Source organism: Stylophora pistillata, chromosome 11 (genome assembly GCF_964205215.1).
Source record: "Stylophora pistillata chromosome 11, jaStyPist1.2, whole genome shotgun sequence".
Lineage (NCBI taxonomy): Eukaryota > Metazoa > Cnidaria > Anthozoa > Scleractinia > Pocilloporidae > Stylophora > Stylophora pistillata.
In genome coordinates this window covers 12,891,207-12,912,336 of record NC_142529.1, presented here as the reverse complement: position 1 = coordinate 12,912,336, position 21,130 = coordinate 12,891,207, and the positions used below count along the sequence as shown (strand labels likewise).

The window sequence follows — 21,130 nt, the reverse complement described above, 5'->3', positions numbered from 1 at the left end:
AATCTACAAAAACTAAATTCTGTTGTTAGCGGTAAAGTTGATTCATCCACTTTTACCACAGAGCTAGCGAAAAAACCTGATAAAGATGATGTATTATTACGTGATGGAAGTCAAGCAATAACTGATAACCTTAATCTCGGAAATTAAAAAATAATTAACTCAGCGGCGCCGAGTGGTGGCACTGATCTTTGTAATAAAATGTATGTCGACACAGAATTAGCCATGAAACATGATATTGGAAGCGTTGATCTGAGTGATTATCTGGACAGAATAAAAGGTGGATATATTGAAGGAGTTTTAATTTTCAACAATGCTCAAGGATTACACAGACAAATAATGGGTATTTCAAATCAACCAGCTGATGGAGCCAGTGTTGTTAATTTTAATAAGTTAAATACTAAACTAAAAAAGAAGGCTGATGCGGACGTCATGATAAATGAATTGAGTGGAAAGCTTGATACAACCACATTTAAAACAGATATAGCGAAAAAACCCAATGCTAGCGCAGTCATGCTTTTAGATGGAAGCCAATTTATGACTGGTGACCTTAATCTCGGAAACAAGAAAGCAATTAACCCAGCTGCACCGAGTGGTGGGACTGATTTATGTAACAAAACATCGGTCGACACCCTTGTGGGTACGACCAAAACAAACCTTGAAAAACATGTCAATGACCACCTTGCTCATAGCGTTACAACCACCAATTTGAAAAAAATGGTATTATTGGCAATGAATTTAGCGATGAAGATATCACTGGCAAAACACCAGTTTTCAAAGACTTTCATAAATTCGACAAGAAGACAAAACCATTTGATCTTCTTCTTGATTCATCAAAAGGATATTATTCAAGTAGATTTGGAGTAAACCTGTACAGCGCAGCAAAATCAGAATACACAGTCGTGTGTGAAATGTGGTGGGAATCCAAAAAAGTTGATCCCAATTCAGTAAGTCTATCTGCCACAAGCTCTGTTGAGACAATTTCAAGGCAGCGCAGCAATCGATTTTCAAATCGTGTAGTAAGCCTCATACACATGACACAATGGAGTAACACAACACCAAATTATCTTATGTTTGACATTGTAATGAAATTCAAACAAAATATTTCAAAATATGATCAGAAACTACCAATTTGGCTTGTGGTTTACGGCAGCAAGGGATATCACAATAGTTTACCTGAGGATGTTTGGGATAGATGGTATTCGTTTTATGGCTTTGGTCTTGAGCCATCTGTATGAAGATGTTTGTCAGTATACGCTTTTGTACTTGCATCTGGAGCTTCAGTTGGATCAGCTACATTTGTAAGTTTTTGCTTTCATAATTTCTTTTCCATAAATAATTTGGATATATCAACAAATTTGAAATGGTAAATTGGCCACCGTAATGATTACAAAAGCTGACGTTTCGAGCGTTAGCCCTTCGTCGGAGTGAATGAAATATGTCAACAAAGAAATATGTCGACGATATCAAAACATCTTTACAAACAAAAATCAATGCAAGAGCAACTAAAACAGCGCTAACGAATGCGACAAAAAATATTTGGTATCGAGGCAGTCTTGCTCATGACAATAGTTCTAAAGTAAAATTTTATATTAATGGAGCATCAGATCATACAACAAATGTAAAACAGAGTAATAACGCTGATTTTACAGTTAATGGTTCCGATAACACAAAACTCATAATCACAACCGACGGTCTGTACCAACTCACATTTATAGATGCTATCAAGTCTAAGCATTCAAGTTTATCTTGAACAAGCATTCTGTGAACACAACAAATGGAATAATTGTTCAATTACCCAACACACACGATTCTTGGGTAACAAACACTGTCTCCGTCATGTTATATTTCCAAGCCAACACATCGCTCTCTACAGAGGCATATAATAATAATAATAGTTCTGTTCTTCTCGACGGTTTGAATTATAATTACTTATGATAGTGAAACAAGATTGAACAAGATTAAAATCTTATTATGCGAACACATAATAAAATGAAACGAGATATTTTTTGCATTCAATCACATCGATACTTCAATCGACGAAGCCACTCTATCAGAGATCAAATCTCTTTACAAATTTTATCACAAGAGGTGGTGGTGTTACAGACAGACTTTTAGACGATTTAAACGGATGAATTTATCTTGCAAGCTGGGTAGTTCATCACTCATTGCGGTTGGTACAATCGTAGGTGGAATTAAACTGAACCCAATTACACTTGGAGTTATCGATGGTGTGGGATTGTTATTGAAAACATATAGAGAATACAAAAATTTTGAACCAAAGATTGAAATGTTTAAGTAAGCTTACACAACATATCAAGAAGTATTGACCGACTTGCGTTCTTGCTTGCGAGGAAAACATTTTGATCATGATTATTTTGTCAACGAGATGAAAATAATAGATGGCACTGTCATTGACCTTTGTCCAACTATAAGTACCCACGTAGAAAAAGGGTATGAAGAAAAATTCAAGACGTAGTAACATTTATTTTTTTTCTTAACAAAATACAGTAAAAACGATAACGCTGTTACTGACAAGTTTTTACAGATTTAACTGGTTTGAACAGGTTAAATTAAAACCACCATTTTGCATGATGTAATAGCACGTGTTTTATCACCTGTGTCGGGTGATAAAACGTGAATGTGTATTAAATTCATTATTCTTCATCGTCGCTCTCTTGTTCTTCTACTGTGACTAAAGCTTCTCTGAGTTTTAGGGGTTTGACATTAACATCATTCACTTTTATAGAGATGCTAATATCGCCTAGGTAAATTGATTCAATAATCAATGCCATTTTCACTTTACAATATTGTTCGATACAATGAATATATGAAGTTCATTTATTTTGAACTGCGGTATTAAATACGTATGATGCACGATCCTTCGCAGTAGATAGCGCTATTTATGCAATAGCGAAAATCGAATCCCGTACAGGCCTGATTTTTTTCAGGTCTGATTTTAGCTATTGCATAAATAGCGCTATCTACTGCGAGGATCGTCCATCATACGTATCTAATACCGCAGTTCAAAAATATATGAACTTCATATATTCATTGTATCTCAAACAGCAGAAGACTAATTGATATGTTTTGGGAAAGTATCGTTCAACTTTATTTATTTTTTCGGAAGCAAACAGTTGAAGTATCTGGCAACAAATAGGAGGACGTTTTCGTTTTGTTTTTACAATCAGTACAATGTAACGGACTTGCTTGGTTTCCGTGTCTAAAAAAAATACTTCACCAGACTCAGAGGCTGATAACTAAAGAAATGATATGTTTCTATGTTCTACCCGAAAGAAGAGAAAGTTTAGATAAAGATTAAACTATAAAAATACTCACGTTTTTCTCACAACCTCAGTCGCTTTGTTTTCACGTCGTGATCGTTAAGAGGACGGCAGTCACAAACCGGAAATGCGTCAAACTGCTCACGAATCAGGTTGTCACGCGCGTCACATGATTATCTTTTGCCGTCCTCTCCCTTTTGCCGTCCTGTTGCGTAAGGTCTCTAATATCTCTCTTTTGTCATCAGTTGACGCAAAATCTTTCAACTGAAAGCGAAGTTTTAGCCGCCGTGCTCAAACCTTTTTAATTGTTCTAGTGATAGCGGCACCAAGGTAAATATTTTTACGCCTTTTTAGTTTATTTAATTAAGCAATTTTTATCCTTCTTTCTTTAATTGTGATTTCTCGTTTTCTGAAGTAAGTTAAGACTTAAAATTTAGTTTAAGCGAAAGTTGCTTACGACATCGTTGTACCGTTAATTGTAAATTGTTATTTTTCCTTTGTCTTGTAACTTTTGAGTCGCATGAAATGTATTTATATTCGATTATTTACACGATCTCACTTGTAATTTGTTTGTACTTTTATTTTAGTTCTCACGGTGTTTGTTTAACAAAGTAAGAAGTTGAATAAATTTTACGAACATCAGTTTGTGAGCGTTGTGATCACTGGAGCAATAGCCGGCAAACAGACTCTTTTATTAAACGAAAGATCTGTTGGTCGCAGGTTACGCAAATCAAAGGCCCCATTTTTTCAATACTAAACGGCCATGCCCTTTCCCCCTCTCGCTCCACCTTCCTTTGACTCGAATCACCTGACTCATCACCCGCATTACGAAGTGCTGACCAACGTAGTTTTGCTAATCCTTTTTCAGTCTGGGCCTCGCATGACATCAGGTTGATCTTTTCATAAACAGAAAATCTCGGTGGAAGGCATAGCACTTTCTCCTCATCACTGGTTAGCTGTACGCCTCCACAACACCTGGGGTTGGATGAGAATGTCGATGGAACAGACTGCTCCGCAACCATTATCCCTTCCACTTCAGTTACGCAACCAACCACATTTTCCGCGCCAAATTTTCCTAACAAGAACTTGACCCTTCTTTTCCTCTTCGTCCTCAGAAATAGCCAGCGCCTTCGTTTCTCTCTCTCACATACACTGTCGAAATCACGTTCCACTCCTTCCTCCTGTAGAACACGTTTGTTGTCTCTCCAAACCTTGGTGTTGTTGTACCGTTCCCTTCTTACAACCGCCCACGTATCACGCACTTTCCATCTAATAACCATGGTTATGAGCGTCGTCCTCCGTCGTTCAGGCAACCTCAGACACAGTTTGGTAGACAGACTGTCGATCGATGGTAAAGGCACTTTCTTTCGTGACAGATCTACAAGTAAATCCGCTACATAACAAGCATTCTGTAGTTTGGTGGTCTGACTCATTGTGCGTCTCGTAGCTTCTAAAACCCGTCCGGGATTCCGACATCGCGAAATTCTGATTGCTAAAGCTAAGAAAGTATTACTCATCATTATATTGAAAAGGAAAGCCTCATAAACATTTACTTTCCACGCACATAAACATACGCTTACTACAAAACTAGTTTCGTCTACAGACCTCTTAAGTTGTATGCGATGTATCGTTAAAAATTCAAATCTCAGATGACTTCAAATAACATATAACATACAACTGAAGAGGTCTGTAGACGAAACTAGTTTTGTAATAAGCGTATGTTTATGTGCTTGGAAAGTAAATGTTTAGGCGGTTTTCCTTTTCAATATAATAATGGCAATTAATTTATTTTTATCCATTGCGCTTAAAATTTCATCAGTTGTTTTAATGAGGGAGGTCTCAGTGGAATGCCATGCTTTGTTCTCGCTTTGTTTCTTTGATAATAATCCTTTTGAAGTTAAATACGATGTAAACTGATTGTGGACGACCCTTTCACAGACTTTCGATAAAACAGGCAAGAGTGAAATAGGTCTGTTGTTGTTTGCTTGTTCGTGGTCACCTTCTTTCGGTAGGGGTGTCACTTCAGCTGTTTTCCAACATGATGGAAATGTGGAAGAGCTAAGTGAAGCATTGACAATAGATGTAATTGCAGGTAGAATTGGCATAAGGGAATCTTTAATGACACGGATTGGTATTTTGTCGATCCTAGGAGCCTTATTTGAAGGCATTGACAGTACTGTGTCTTCAATGTCTTCACACTTTATTGTTTGACGAGTAAACTGTTCAGATAAAGGGTATTGTTTAGGAACAAAGCTTTCATCGCTGAGATTAAAGTTGAAATCCTTCGCCATAGATTTAATTTTGTCAACAGAAACGAAAAAGCGATTAAATTAACCTGCAACTGTTTTGTCGTCTTTGGTAAAGGTTTTCTTTGACGAAGATTTCTTTGGCATACAGAGACGAATCACTTTCCAGATATTATTCGAGTCCTTAGGATTGTTTTGCATTTGGTCTCCTACAAATTCTTTCTCAGCAAATCGAATTTCATGTCTCACCTCAAGTTTAAAGTTCTTGTAAGCGGACCAGGCTAAAGGGTCGTTGGTCTTTTTAGCCTTTTTGCGCCAATAATCTCTGATCAAATAGAGACACCAAACCTCTTTTGGGTATGCAAGATATTCTTCAGAATTCCACACATCAAGATTTGGTTATCATAGGGGATTTTAATTTACCTAGAATAGACTGGACCGATGTTAGAGCCACATGCGACTCGGCTAATAATTCTCTCCTGATTGACATTATCCACGATAACTACTTTGCACAACTGGTTAATGAGCCAACTAGAGAACGTAATATTTTGGACCTTGTGCTTACGACATGTCCCGAGTTGGTACTCGAGCTAGTTGTTGGGGAACCCTTTTCTGACCATTACTGTTTAACCTTTTTCTTATCTGGATCCTTCCCTCCTCAACGTAAATCAATGAAACCTTTTTATGCTTATAAAAAGGCTGATTGCGAACATCTGAAATGCCTGTTTTCACATACACCGTGGCATTGTGCATATTTTTACGATAACTTAGATGATAACTGGCAAGCGTGGCTGGATGTATTCTTTGCGGCAGTGGATCAGTGTATTCCGAAGTGGAGACACAATAAAAAATTCAATCCTCCCTGGATTTCAGCGGACCTCATTAAGCTCTGTCGGAAGAAAAAACATTTTCTCAGGAAGGCAAAGCGAGTAAACAGATTTCTTGTGGATGAGATATCGCACTTTAAACAACTCTGTTAAGAAAGAGTGTAATGCAGCGAAGCGGAATTATATTAATGACCTGGCTGACGAGCTTGCTACTAACAACAATCCCAAGCCGTTTTAGAACTTTGTGAAATCTATGCGTAAAGGGTCTAACAATCTCGTCTCACTTAATATCGACGGCGTCACTCTCTCAAATGATCTTGGCATTGCTGAAAGTATGAACGAATTTTTCTCCTCTGTGTTTACATCAGAAGACTGCGATAACTTCCCCGAATTTGAATATGTCACCAATAGTAAACTTTCAAACACTCTTTGTAACATAGTGGAAATAGAAAAACTGTTAAAAAATCTGAATATCTACAAATCGCTTGAACCTGACAGCCTACCACCACGCATTCTGAAAGAATGTGCGAGTGTTTTATCATCACCTCTGTGCCTTTTCTTTAACAGATCAGTTTCAACAGGTAAACTGCCACATCTTTGGAAACTTGCTAACATCGCACCTTTGTTCAAAAAAGGCAGTAAGACTGACAGGAATAATTATCGTCAGATCTCATTAACGTCAGATCTCATTAACGTCAGATCTCATTAATAGTGTGCAAGGCCGCGGAAAAATCGTCAAGTCTCGCGTGATGGATTTTTGGTGAAACATAAATGTCATCAACCCGAACCAGTTCGCTTACATGGAGGGTTGATCAACGCTTTCAGAGCTGCTCTCTTGTTATGACGACTGGACGAAATCACGCAATAACAAGAAGCCCACTGACATTGCCTTTTTGGATTTTTCCAAGGCGTTTGGCAGCGAACCGCATGAACGTCTCCTTTTCAAGCTTGAGCGTCACGGTATCGACGGCAGCGCTCTTCAGTGGTTTCGAAATTTTTTAACTGGCTAGATGCAGCGCGTCATCCTGCGCGGCACTTGTTTGTCCTGGTCTCCAGTTTTATCAGGAGTACCCCAGGGAACATTCCTTGGTCCCGTCTTATTCATTTTATATGTAAATGACATCTCATCAGGAATCTCAGCTACGGTTAAACTGTATGCAGATGATACCACGGTTTACAGAGAGATCTCCGACATAGCTAGAGACAAAAATATTCTTCAGTCCGACTTATTTCACCTGAAGAAGTGGTCTGAGGTCTGGCAGTTGAATTTCAATGTGAACAAATGTGAGATTATGCGAGTAACACGTAACCGTGATAAATCTGTCCCACATTACTCTCTCGTCCCGCACGGAGAATGTCTAAGCTCAGTGAGTTCTGTAAAAGACCTTGTCATTACAATCTCGCATGACCTCTCGTGGACTCCACACGTTGTTGAGGTTGTCAATAAGGCCAATAAAGTTCTTGGTCTAATCTAGCGAACAATCGGTTCTGTAAACAAGGAAATCGTTTGCACATTGTACAAGACTCTTGTGAGACCAATCCTGGAGTACGCTTCCCCAGTATGGTGCTCTTACCTATTTAAAAATATTGTTCTCTTGGAGAAAGTTCAGAGAAGAGCCTCTTGATTGGTTTTAGGTCAGCGAAGGGGTTAGATGTCATATGAAGATCGTTGTGAAATGTTACATTGGTCGAAGTTGACTGATAGTAGGCTATATTTTTCCTTGGTAGAATGCTATAAACTTGTATTCGGGCTGAATCGCCTTTATTTTTGTGATTTTTTTTAGTTTGCTTCAAAACGTACTAGGTCCAACCACAATTACAAACTGCAGGTTAAATTGGCAAAATGTAATTGTTAGAAATACTCTTTTTTTGTTAAACTCATTCGTGAATGGAATGACCTGCCCGCCAATGTCGTTGAGATAGGTAACTTAACACGTTTCAAAACAGCTTTTAAATTATACATGCGTATTTCTTAGGTTTTTATCCATCTTAGAATTTATTATAAGCATACATTTTTAAATTTTATTTCTTTGGAAGTTTATTTACATAGGGTTAACCTCTTAAACTTCCTTTTTAGGGTATTATTTGTGTCATTCTTTGATACCTTAAATAAAGTATGTATATATGTATGTCTTCATTAATCCACGGATGTTATCAGTCACATACGGGTTCAGCTTTCGGCGAACTTTAACTGTTTTAATGGGTGCATGTTGATCAAGAATACTGTGAAATAGAGAATTAAATACATGCAGTTTATCATCGACTTCACTGAAAATATCCACGATAGACCAGGGCGCTAAGGATACGTCGTAGTAGAAAGCTTCATGCGTATAATTCTGGAAACTTCTTGTGGTGATATACACACGTTTATTACGAGGTTTCTTGAGTCGTATTAGAACATAAATTAGATCATGGTCACTGACAGAGCTGTGCATAACATTTGCCTTTTGGACTTGCTTCATGTCGGATGCTAAAATAAGATCTAACAGCGATCTTGAAGACGGGGTCGTAATAAGCTGTGATAAATTGAGGGAGCGATAGAAATCTGAGAGAGCCCTTGAGGGCTGACTCTCCCAGTCCAAAAGATTGCAGTTGAGGTCTCCAAGGGTGTAGATGGGTAGATGAGCGATCAAACATACGTAATACTTGTGGCTAGATCAATATCAAAACAAGACAAAGGAGTATCTGGGGGTCTATAAGTTGTGCACACCACAATAGATTTGAGTTTCTTGACTTAGACTTTTATCCAGAGTCGGTGAAACCCCGATGAAGAGACGTGTGAAATATCACGAAGTACCTCGGTCTTGTATTTCATTGCACAAATTCATCCGCCTTTCTTGTTCTGTCGGTCGACGCGAAAAAGATTATAGTCAGGAACTTCAATTTTCTGATCATTTACGGAGCTATCGAGCCAGAAAAAGTAAATACATCAAACTTATTATCGAGGACTGTCCCCTTCATGAGGATGAAATGGTCTCTGCACTTCAAGGACCGCGCGTTGAGGTGTGCAATTGTTAAATTGCTATTTGATTTCTTCTTGGAATTACTAACCAGATGATCGGGACCGGGATTGGATTCAATATCATGTATTAGTTGAATAATCGGTCTGAAGGTAGACGTTGAGTTACTGTAGTAAACTGTAGGCATCTGAGATATTCTGATGTTGATAATAACACTTCGCCGCCATTTTGGAACTTCGAGTAAATCGACCAATTTCAAGCCAAGTTGTAGTGTAGTTTGTGCTCCATCTTGCAAGGATATCCATTCTGAGTTTTTGTTGTCAGTTAAGATTTTAGGAATCAAGGACTCGTTTAAAATAAAGAGGTATAATAGTAGCAAAAGACCAAATTTTTGATCGCGTCGAGTGACACGTCCTTACTCTATTATGCTGATCGGATACCGGTAACTTCTCTTTCAACAGAGAGAATTTACAATGCCTTCCAAATCCTCGCTGGCAGCTGAGCCAGTTTTCTCACTGGCGTCTAGATGTCAGTTAGTTGGCGTACTAGCTGTCAAATTTGCCACTCGCTCGTCTAATGACTCAGTGTCATTTGACTCGACGTCAGTTTTCCCTTTCAGAGGATTCTTCAGCAAAGTCAACCGGCTCGCTGATGCTCTGTATGTTTTCATTCATTTTTATCATCTCTGGTAAGAGAGCAGCAAACATTGTGCCTGTATCTGGAGGAATTGAAGGACCTGGAGTGTCGGTGTCTTGCTCGGTGGCCGACATGCTCGTTTCGGCGGGAAATCCTTTGACCTCAACCACGTTGAAGTGCGAGTAGGAAAACAACCCAGCAATGGTTGATTTCTGATACTGCCAACTACGTTGACTGTTTTGACTGCGAATTCGAGGTTTACTACGTAAACCAACGCGCAATCTCACGATAAATGTCTTCAAAACAGACTCGAGACTTGATCTTGCCAATGATGCAAGCCCTGCAATTCTCTTGTACGTGCGCTGTATTATCTCATGGGATCTCCCGCTCTGGTGGTTATGTGATAGAACCATATTTTATCGCCATAGAGCAATACCATCATGTCTTGTACTCGATTTGTACTCTCAATTGTTTCGTAAACAAACAATTTTGGCTCCCTCAGTCAATATCACACACAACAGCAGCAGCAATAACAGCCTAGCCAACTAAATGCATTGAATATTGCTCGATACAAAAAGGCAGTGTACAGTGCACTGTGGGTGCAGTTAGCTGCATTGGTTGTTTGATATTTGCCATATGGTATGTTGGGAGTTGTGATCAGCTGTATGAAAACAAATTCACTTTCCTTAGATGAAATATATGAAATAGCAGTTGCCTTAGTTAATTTCAAGTCGACGTTAAATCGGTTTAATTACTGCTGGAAGAATAAAATAAAGTTAGGTAGGAAAGCTGACAATCAGGCACACACTTTGCTGTTCATGGAGTTAGATCCTCTTCGAGTTGTATTTAATCAGTACTTTCAAACCTGACCCATACAGTGGTGGTTATTATTCGAGAGTGCTTAGGTTCATCAGATATGTTATTGGATGGGAACAAATAAGTAGCTTCATAGACTCGTTGCACGAGTTGTTGTCGATGTTCTTTATTTCTCTGGGAAATATTTGACGAAAGGCTATGGTAACACTAACTGGATTGCTACGGTAGCCCGTTACAGTACAAATGTTCTATTTTTTTTCACTTATTTTATTAACGGGTCTGTTTACGGATAAAAAAAAATGCATAGGAAAACAGTTCTTGCCGACACTTGTATTTAAAAAATAATCTGGAGCAAATTAATCATTGGAGAATTCGTCCAACAGCACGTCGATCGATTTCGAACTCGAAATATGTTAGCCTTTGTCGAGTCCTAAGTTATCGCTGGCGTCAGATAGGATTGCGAAGGAAAAACGATGACAACTTTCCCTTACAATCAAATCGAGGAGGAAGAACCTTGGATTACTTCCCTTACAATCATAGCTTAAATGCAACTTGTGTGCGTCTCGGTACCTGTGTTACGTTCAGGTCAATCACTGACAAGTGTTAGAAGATTTTTCCAACGCTCGGTTGAACTCCTTTATTTCTTGAATTGACTCTTAATACAATTTTTCCTTTTTTGTTGGGACTAGCTCAGTTATCAGCACAACTTTAATCAATTTTATTTCTCTCTGATCTGTACAACTCAACTTTGTTCTATTCTGATTCAACAGTGTTGTGCACCAGCTTATAAAGGTGATGCTAATGGTAGCGCTACTAAGCCGTCAATCTTCCTGCATCGTCATCGTTCTATCTCAACCAGCGAATCATGTTAAGCTGTGTACAACAGTTCCTGCATACTAAGTGTGCGCCTTCGAGTTGTTTACGCAGTTACAGAATCATTTTCTGCCTTAATTTCATACTTCTGTGTTTGAGATCGGCCAGAACAGAAACAAGATTGATAATATAAAAATTATAGTTAACCTATATACAGAATTAGAATTATACTTGAAAAGATATCTTAAAGGAAAATAGCCTTAGAAGATTGTTACGTAACAACAAAATAAATAGAAAATTCAGAGAAGAAGGGGAGTTCACGAGTGCCGCCCCCAGCTATTCTACGTCGTCTTAGACAGGTTATCTAACTCAAAATTCAGTGCGGAAAATGAAAAGGCAAACGCCGTTTACACTTAGAGTCACCTTAAAGGTCGGCACACACGAGGGGACTAGTCCCAGCGACTAGTTTCATGCGACAAGTCCCTTCGTGTGAACTACACATTTCTGTGGTCGCACGAATTCAAACTGGTTTGAATTCGTGCGACCAGTCGCAGGGACTTGTCGCATGAAACAAATGTTTGTCCCTTCGTGTGAACTGTTTGTGCGACCATTCCCTGCGACTAAACGGTAAATAAGCCAATCACGGGTCAGTATGATGCGTGACTTCCGGTATTTGTAAACATTGCAGTTTCTATGAATTTTCCCTGAATTCTAGATTTCTACAACTGAAGAATAAAAAACTATTTCTAGTTTTGTAAACATATACAGATGTCTTGGAGCCGTTTTGATGGAATTTTTACCCTATTTTACTCTGTGTCTCTTAAAAATAAAAAAAACAACAAAAACAAAAACGGAACACGTAAAAGCATGAATATTCCGACTGAATAAGTGCAGTTCATTTGCGTTGATGTTTAATAGTGCTACAATGAAAAGTTACCAAATTTTCATTGTTTTCGTGTAACGCACCAGACTAAGAAACATCTTTTGCCTCTTAATTTTCCTATGTTCTTGTGCAATTGAGTGCCCTCCTGTGAACGCCTTAAGGGACTAGTCCCTGCTACCGGTCCCCTCGAGTAAACCCTTCAAAGACTTGTCGCCGGGACTAGTCGCACGGACTAGTCGCAGGGACTAGTCCCCTCGTGTGTGCCGACCTTAAAGAAAGAGGTGTCGATGGTGTTAAATTGAAATTTAAGAAATACTCCTCAATCGTGAATTTGACATAGAATTTGTTCCAAAAAACGAGTGTGAGAATAATCAAAAGTATAAGAAGCAGGAATTTCCAGGAATTCCTTTGCGAGGTTAACTTTTACCAGAGAGATTTACTCTCTTCCTTAACTAGCAGATTGGCAGAATTTGAAAATATAGCGTACCGCGAAATATACTACAAGCTGTAATCACCATAGAAACTGAACATCTGCTTCCATGCTAGCTTCACAACCACAATAAGAAAAAGGTAAAAGAAATTGTACTTAGATGAGATCATCAAAAGGAATAAGAAGTAATCAACTTGCTTACTATAATTTTTGCGTTGGGCCCAAATTTGTCATAGATTGTAGAGATTATAAAACTCCAGCTATTTAATGTATCTCCATCAAATTTTGCATTCTAATAGACTAACCCACAACGTAACGTGGCATGTGGTTCGCAGACCATAATACGCAGATTTATGGTTAAATATTAACCAAATTCTTCATGGAGGCTAATTTTCACTAATTTCATACCCCCTACTTTTTTCCTATTCTATTTATACAGTAAGCATAATATCTCTCACAATGACACCACACAAACTCTCCAACAAACCTTTTGAACGATTTCGGTTTTTACCAAGTATGTTGCCATAGCAACAGCATACTCTTGTGAAGATGTTAATCTGGAATAACATCAACAGAATTCATCAAAAAGAAAAAAGGCTCAATAGGTTTGCAGAGCAGCCTTTCATATGTAACCGAGCCGAATCTGGTAGAAAATGAATAAAGCAAATGGAAAAAGTCTAGGTGGGCATCTAAAAACTCCATAAAATACCCTTTGGAGAAAAATGTAGCTTAAAATTTCGAAAGACAAATCACTGGTGAAACATCCACTAAACAAAACAATCATTAATCGATTTAAAAAGCAGCCCTATTAAAGTATCATGAGATCATTTTCTAGTTATAAATCACAATTTTTAATTTTTTTTCTCTTTTTTGGTGGTGCTGTAGTAACAGTCAGTTCATTGAAAGCACCAGCACTATATGTTTTGCCCTCTTTTTGTCTCCGCTGCTCCTCATCTCTTTGTTTTGCTTGCTCATGCTTTGCTGTTGCTCCTGCACTAAATTGAAGGGTAGCTGATGCTGTTGCCAAGAGAATATTTTTCCTTCCATGCCATTTTTGTTTTGGGCATCTAATCCACACTAATGAATTGATAGACTCATTTGCATTTTGAATAAACCCAGGAAGACAGCCTGAAAGAGGGGCAGGATCACTGAGCCTCTCATAAATAGGAAGCAAACTTTTCAAACACCGGATCTAAGTGGTAAGGCTTATCGGGGCAAGAAATTTTCTACTTGTACATGCACCAAGAATTGTTTCGGCAATACTTGTGTCTTTCTTTATTTAGTATCTTCAAGCTGTGGTACAAGCCAGCCATAATTTCAGTCTGCATAACCTCAACAGCAGCATCTCGCTCTTTTACAGAGTTATGTCTCTGTTGACATTATTTTGGATAGCTTTCCCATAAGAGCGTTTCATTTTCTCGATTGCTGTTTTTGTTAATCGACCCTGTCTTCCTTTCACGGGTTTTCTATCCGCTAGTTTTGAAGCACTTCTCTGAAATTCATACAGAGCTTTTCCTAGTCTCTTCTGGACATGTCCAATACAATCAAGTTTGATTTCTCGATCGCAATTCACAGATCCATCAAGATGTTTATTTTCCCACTTGACATAATCTTCAGATGCCTTCCAAGTTTTGTATTCTTCACTTGTTGATTCTAAAGATTCATATTGGTTACAAGTGTCACATGCCCCATAGTAGTTCCAAATAGCACTATAAGACTTAGATTCTCCATCAGAAACCATAAATTTGTATCTAATGGAGTAGTCCTGACTCCTACCCCCTAAATGCTTTGCAGATTCCATCTCCATGCTAGCGCTTGAGCCTCCAAAACTACCCAGAAAGCTATAGTTTTCAGCCCACTGTTCAAAGTCATGATTTTTTTTAATGCAAGTGTTGCATACCTCTGAAATGACTTCATAATCCAAAACCTTTTAAGTAGCAGCTGAGATGACAAAACCGATTCCATGGTTGGCAATTTATCCTCTCCTGGACCATGTGCCATTAAAACTGACTGGGATGTTTATAAGTGTCCTCGTGCCCTGCATTGATCCCTTCTTCCATCATTGCCAGCTTCCTTGCTTCCCTCTTGTTTTTCTTCAATTCAACCTGGACAACTTCAGTATGAGCTTGAAACAAGGCATCCTCATGACTGTGCCAGGTATCTTTGCTCAAGGAAAAAGGCGTGGTCAATATTTCACAAAACTTGGAAACATCTTCTCTGCCAATTGCCATTTGGCAGCATAAACCACTCTGCGATTCAAATCTTTTCCCTGCACAGTTCTGGGGGCATTTTCTGCGAGATTATGATCACCGGTGGCCAGAAATTCCCACAGACCACAATCATTACAGATAGCATATAGGCTGCTACTGAGGCCAAATCGGCTTGTGCTTATTTCTCGAAGTTTTAGATGGTCTACAACATCAAAAGTAATGAAATAACCTAGTGATAACGACACATGATGAGAAAAGCAATAAAGAACCACATTTTATGATGAATACAACGTAAATTGCGAAAGAGAAAATAATTATCTCACCGGAAGAACATGGCGAATTGGAATGAATCCTTCTCGCAAGTTCCACAAGACTATTCATGGACACAAGCTGGTATCCTTCTGATATTTCACCTTTCGGATCCATACTTCCATCCGAAGAGCTTTCCGTGCATTACATACATACATACATACATACATACATACATACATACATACATACATACATACATAAGCTTTATTTATACACGGTATCAATTTCATATAAAATAGGCTCTTCGTGTGTAACTTAAATATACAAATAATCTTTCATAAGCAATCTAAAACGAGCACTATTTCTACTAATTAACACAATTATACAACTTATGCTAATACTAATATTCCAATACTATATACCAACAGCAATGCTAAAACTAAAAACTAATACTACAACTTGTCATATAATAAGAGCTATTAAATCCTAAAATAAAAGATCGTTAAAATTATAACAAAAAGCAATTCCTATGTCAGCAGGGATTCTTTTAAGGCAGTAATAGTGGTGTTGAAGACAATCACAGACAAAATTGTGCACTGAAGATGTTTTAATCTGATACGCGATCTTCTTTTAGTCGGTACAGCTGTAAATTATATAAAGCAGAAAGCTAGAGACTTGAAACTGAAACAAAATTAATATTGAATTACAAAAAAATAACCGCACAAAAGCGACGACTCACATAATTTTGGGCATCTCCGGATAAAACGTATATGAGAACGATCCTTCGCAGTAAAGCACTATTTGAGCAATAGTGGAAATCAGACCTGGAAAAAAAAAAAATTTCAGGCCTGTACGGGATTCGAACCACTGACCTGACGGATCGTTCTCATATACGTCTCATAACCGCAGTTCACACATATGTTTCATATGTTTGTTGTTGTCCGGATAAAACGTCAACATGAAAGGGTAAAAGATGACCGAAGAAACAAACTTTCGCCCACGCACAAAACAGCGCAGAACACAATTTTTCGAGCACATGGTAGCAAAAATCACGTGATCCGTACAAGGGGGGATCGGAGGGGCAAAATGTCCCTAACATCCCAGCCCTTAAACGTGAAAAGGTACCCACCGAGCGTTTACCGAGAATTCTACAGTACAGTGTTTTAACGATTGACAGTCCAACTTTGTAATAAGCATTCCTACTTAAGACAAGTCCAGTATATAATGTATCGCATAACACATACAAGTTCACATTTCGCCGCCTGTAGACTCCAAAGGACACAACTTAATTACAGGCTTGGTCAGGATCGACCAGCTGGTCTTCACTCGGACCGCTCTGACTAATCCGTCCCTTCCAGGGAAAGTCTGAACTATTCGTCCCATCGACCAAGTCTTCCAGGGGTGTTCTCATCCCCGATCAGAACCACATCTCCATTCTGCAAATTTCTCTTTGGCCATAACCACTTTTGACGCAACTGCAAGGTGGGTAAATACTCCCGAGCCCAGCGTTTCCAAAACTGGTCGGAGAGAAACTGAACATGTCTCCAACGCCTTCCATAGATATCACTGTGGTAAAACCGGCCGGGTACCAGATGCGGTCCTCCACGAAGAAGTAGTAAATGATTTGGTGTCAGGGGGGGGTTTCATCATTCGGGTCATCAGATAAAACTGTCAACGGTCTTCCACTCACGATCGACTCCACCTCACAGAATAGGGTGGACAAGCGTTCATCATCTACTATCTGTCCCCTGAGAATGACATTCAGCACCTTTCTGAACGTTCTGATCTGTCTTTCCCATACCCCGCCCATATGGGAGGCTGCTGGGGTTTTAAGCTCCCACTTGATCTCTTTCTGCAGAAAATGAGTTTTCACCCGCTCCCAACTTTCCAGCTCCGCATTGCCTCACACAATTCCTCTTCCCCTCCAACGAAATTAGTACCGTTCTCCCACCTAACCTCCTCTGGTACGCCTCTCCTGGCACCAAACCTCACGAAAGCATTGATGAATGAATTAGTTTCAAGACTGTCAAGCTTTTCTACGTGTATAGCTCGCATAGTAAGGCAGGTGAACAAGCAGCCGTAACGTTTCAGTTGGCTCCGGCCCCTCTTCACCACAAAAGGGTCAAAACAGTCAACACCAACATTAGAAAATGGGGGGTTGTCTGGCGTTACCCTTTCGGCAGGTAGATCTGCCATCTGCGGAACTTCTGGTTTTCTTTTGAGCCTCTTACACAGTACGCATTCCCGTAGGATTCGCTTCACCACTGGTCTAGCCCCTACGATCCAAAACTTCTGCCTGATGAGGGAAAGGAAGTACTCCTTACTAGAATGGCCGCTCTGAAACTCATGAGCTCGTCTCGCAACAAGCCCTGAAACCCGATCATTCTTTGGCAAAATAATGGGATGCTGAGCTTTCTCGGGTATGGGTGCATTTTTCAGACGGCCTCCTACTTGGAGTAGCCCTTCTTCATCCAGAAACGGTTCCAGAACAATGATCGGGTTGTTCTTCACAACAGGCTTTCTTGATTTAAGAGCCCTTACTTCTCCTTTGAAGTGTTTCCGCTGAACGGACTCAACGATAGCTGTTTTGCAGCTTGCAGCTCTAGTGGGTCTAGAGGATCAGCGATCACAGAAGGTGGCCTTTCCTTGCCTTCAGTCTTCACTCTCAGCCAATCCTTGCAGCGAACTAACCAAGCCACACTCTTTTTCAGACGATGCCAGTAAGAGTAACTCTCTATAAAACGGATCCTGGGATCTTCTGATTCTTTTTCTTTATCCGAACTAGGCATGTCGTGTCTCCTTCTATCCTCAGCGTTATACTGCACCTTTGAAACGCAACACTTAACTTGATTCTTTGCTTCCTCATCTTCACAAGTATTTCTGGCACAGCTGGATTGGTGGGCCAGGCAGTCTCATCTTGCCAAAGGAATTCTGGACCCTGCTTCCAACGATCACTGGAAATCATATCAAACCCGTTCAAACCTCTCAAGCCGTCATCAGCGGGGTTTTCCTTTATGGCCCACCTTCCCCCCTCTTACTGCAACTGTAGATGTATTGAAGAACAATCATACTGTCAGTCCAGAATATAGAGTCTTGAATCTCCATAGAGAGCTCACGGGACATTATTCGATCCATTCTCACGGCAATCACAGCAGCCGAAAGTTCAAGCCTTGGTATGGTCATCTGCCTAATAGGGGCCAATCTGGACTTCCCCAACAACAGGGAGCAGTGAATTTTTCCCTCTGCATTCACTGTGCGGAGATAGGAAACAGAACCATAGGCTGACATAGAAGCATCACAGAAATGATGTAGTTCACATTTCGCTGGTGTTCCGAAACTAGCAGGCACCAAACAATGCTCAACCTTGAACTGATTCAATAGTGGTAGCTCCTCCAACCACTTGCTACACTGCACCTGATTCTCTGGGCTTAGTGGATTGTCTCATTCCTTGCCGGACTTATACTCGTCTTGGAGGATCACTTGGCACGAAGAACAAACGGGCACACCAGTCCCAGAGGGTCGTAGACAGAACTAACTATACTCAGAAGCCCTCTCCGAGTGAACTCTCTCTGCTTACTCTTGATCTAAATGCCAAATTGATCAGTGTCAATGTTCCAGTGAATGCCTAAAGCCCTCTCAACAGGCAGAGAACCGCGGTCGAGATCCAGGTTCTTGATTCCCTTCGCTCTCTCTTCTTCAGGGATAGCCTCCAGTACCCTTCGGTCATTACTGACCCACTTTGTCAGTCGAAAGCCCACAAGCGCAAGCAACTTGCATAAGGTGTGTACAATGTTAATGGCCTCCTCAGTAGTACCAACAGACTTGAGGCAATCATCAGCATAAAATTTTTCAGCACAGCTTGGATTGTCTCTTCGGGGAAATCCGTTCTGTGAACATCTGCCACGCGCCTCAGGGCAAAACTAGCACAACTCGGACTCCAAACTCCTCCAACCAGATGCCCACACATCCTGTAGACCTCTACTTCACCACCAATCTCACCGTTCTTCCATCAAAGAAAGCCCAAGGCATCGCGGTGCTTGGGAGGCATCCGAACCTGATGAAACATTCCTTCGATAGCTCCCATTACAGCTACTTGCCCTTCCCTAAAGCGTAGTAAGACCCCTACGAGGTTGTTTGTAACTTCAGGGCCTTGCGAAACTTCTTTGTTCAGCGACGTGCCACCAAAGGTCGCTGCACAGTCAAATGGAATTCGCAATTTCTCAGGTTTGTTTTCATCGACAACATTGTGGTGGGGAAGATACCAAGTCCGCACAGGTGTCGCACCTAGTTCCTCGTCAAGCACTTTCTCTGCATAACCCTTATCAAGAAGCTCCTGAATTCTACCCTTGTACCTAGCGTGTAACTCGGGGTCTTTCTGGAACCGATGCGCCAACGACTGAAGCCTCTTTTCAGCAATCAATCAATCAATTAATCAATCAATCAATCATTTTATTTAGTAATGCAGGTTGTAAGGAAGGGGGCAGCCATAAGGCTGATGTGGACCTAAAACGAACTAATAAAATGTAAAACTAAAATAATTCATAAAGTCACCCTATGGTATTTAAATAATCAATAAGAATCATTGTAATAAAGTTCATTAACAAACAAGTCACGAATTAATTCAAAAATTTACATGCAATGTAATAAAACTTAAAAATATACAAAATCTCTGTCTTTCATAGCAATCATAGGCGCTTCAAAAGAGAAGCTATTTATGCTCTGTGAGAGCTTACGTAAAATATTTTTAAAACTGTCTTTTTGAATGTTCACATTAAAATTTGCCAGCCTAGCCATAAAATTCCAGATTACAGGTCCTCTGTATTGTGCTGATTCCTTTCCCACTTTGTAGTTCACTCTTGGGATTTCAACTTGTAACCCTCCTGTACGTGATGGTCTGTTACGTAACTTCAAATTAAAAGGGGCATATAAGATTTTATCATTTAAAACATCGTGCATCAGAAGAAGGAGTCTTCTTTTATATATGTAAGAAATTGGCAACCAATTTAACTCTTCAAGACTCTTATCCTGGTGGATAACTCTTGCAGCTCTTGCATGTATAGGGTTTAAGGAGTCCATAATAGAATAATTGCAGTTTCCCCACACCACAATACCATACGATGCCGCAGGTACAATAGATTTAAAGTAAATTTCCTCCAGCGCTTTCACAGGAAGCTTCTTCATTCTTTTTAATGCGCCCGCTTTCTGTGCAAAAGATTTTTTTACATGGTCCACATGCAATGCCCATGTAATCCTATTATCAATGATTAATCCCAAACAAGTAGTGTTATTAACAGCATTAATAAAATTATTTCCGAAGCATATTGGAGGAACAGGACCAATAAAGCCCGATTTGCTAAGGATCATAACTTCAGACTTTACAGGATGAATACAAAGTTTGTTCATTGTACTCCAAAGCAGAAGTTGCTCGAGAATGTTATTTAATTGTGAGCAGACCTGATCAAAGTTCTTCCCCACACAATATAATGTTGTATCATCTGCATACATGAACGAGTCTCCAGATGTAATAGCATAAGGGAGGTCATTGACGTAGATAGTATAAAGCCTTGTCCCAGGAGGGATCCTTGGGGAACACCATATTTCACTTCATCCAAGTTAGAAGGGTGGTCATTTACCACAGTGTATTGAAATCTGTCTTTCAAATAATCCATCAGCCACTCATGGAGATTCCCACATAATCCAATAGCTTGGAGTTTTAATGACAAGATGTTGTGTGAGATGCTATCAAAAGCTTTCTTAAAGTCAATAAATGTTGCAC

At 39.6% G+C, this 21,130-nt stretch overlaps 1 pseudogene; it reads right to left on the bottom strand.

Annotated features, from left to right (window-relative positions):
• Window positions 1-13,717: 13,717 nt before the first annotated feature.
• LOC148720117 (uncharacterized) lies at window positions 13,718-15,551 on the bottom strand (annotated as a pseudogene).
• Between the last annotated feature and the right edge of the window lie 5,579 nt (window positions 15,552-21,130).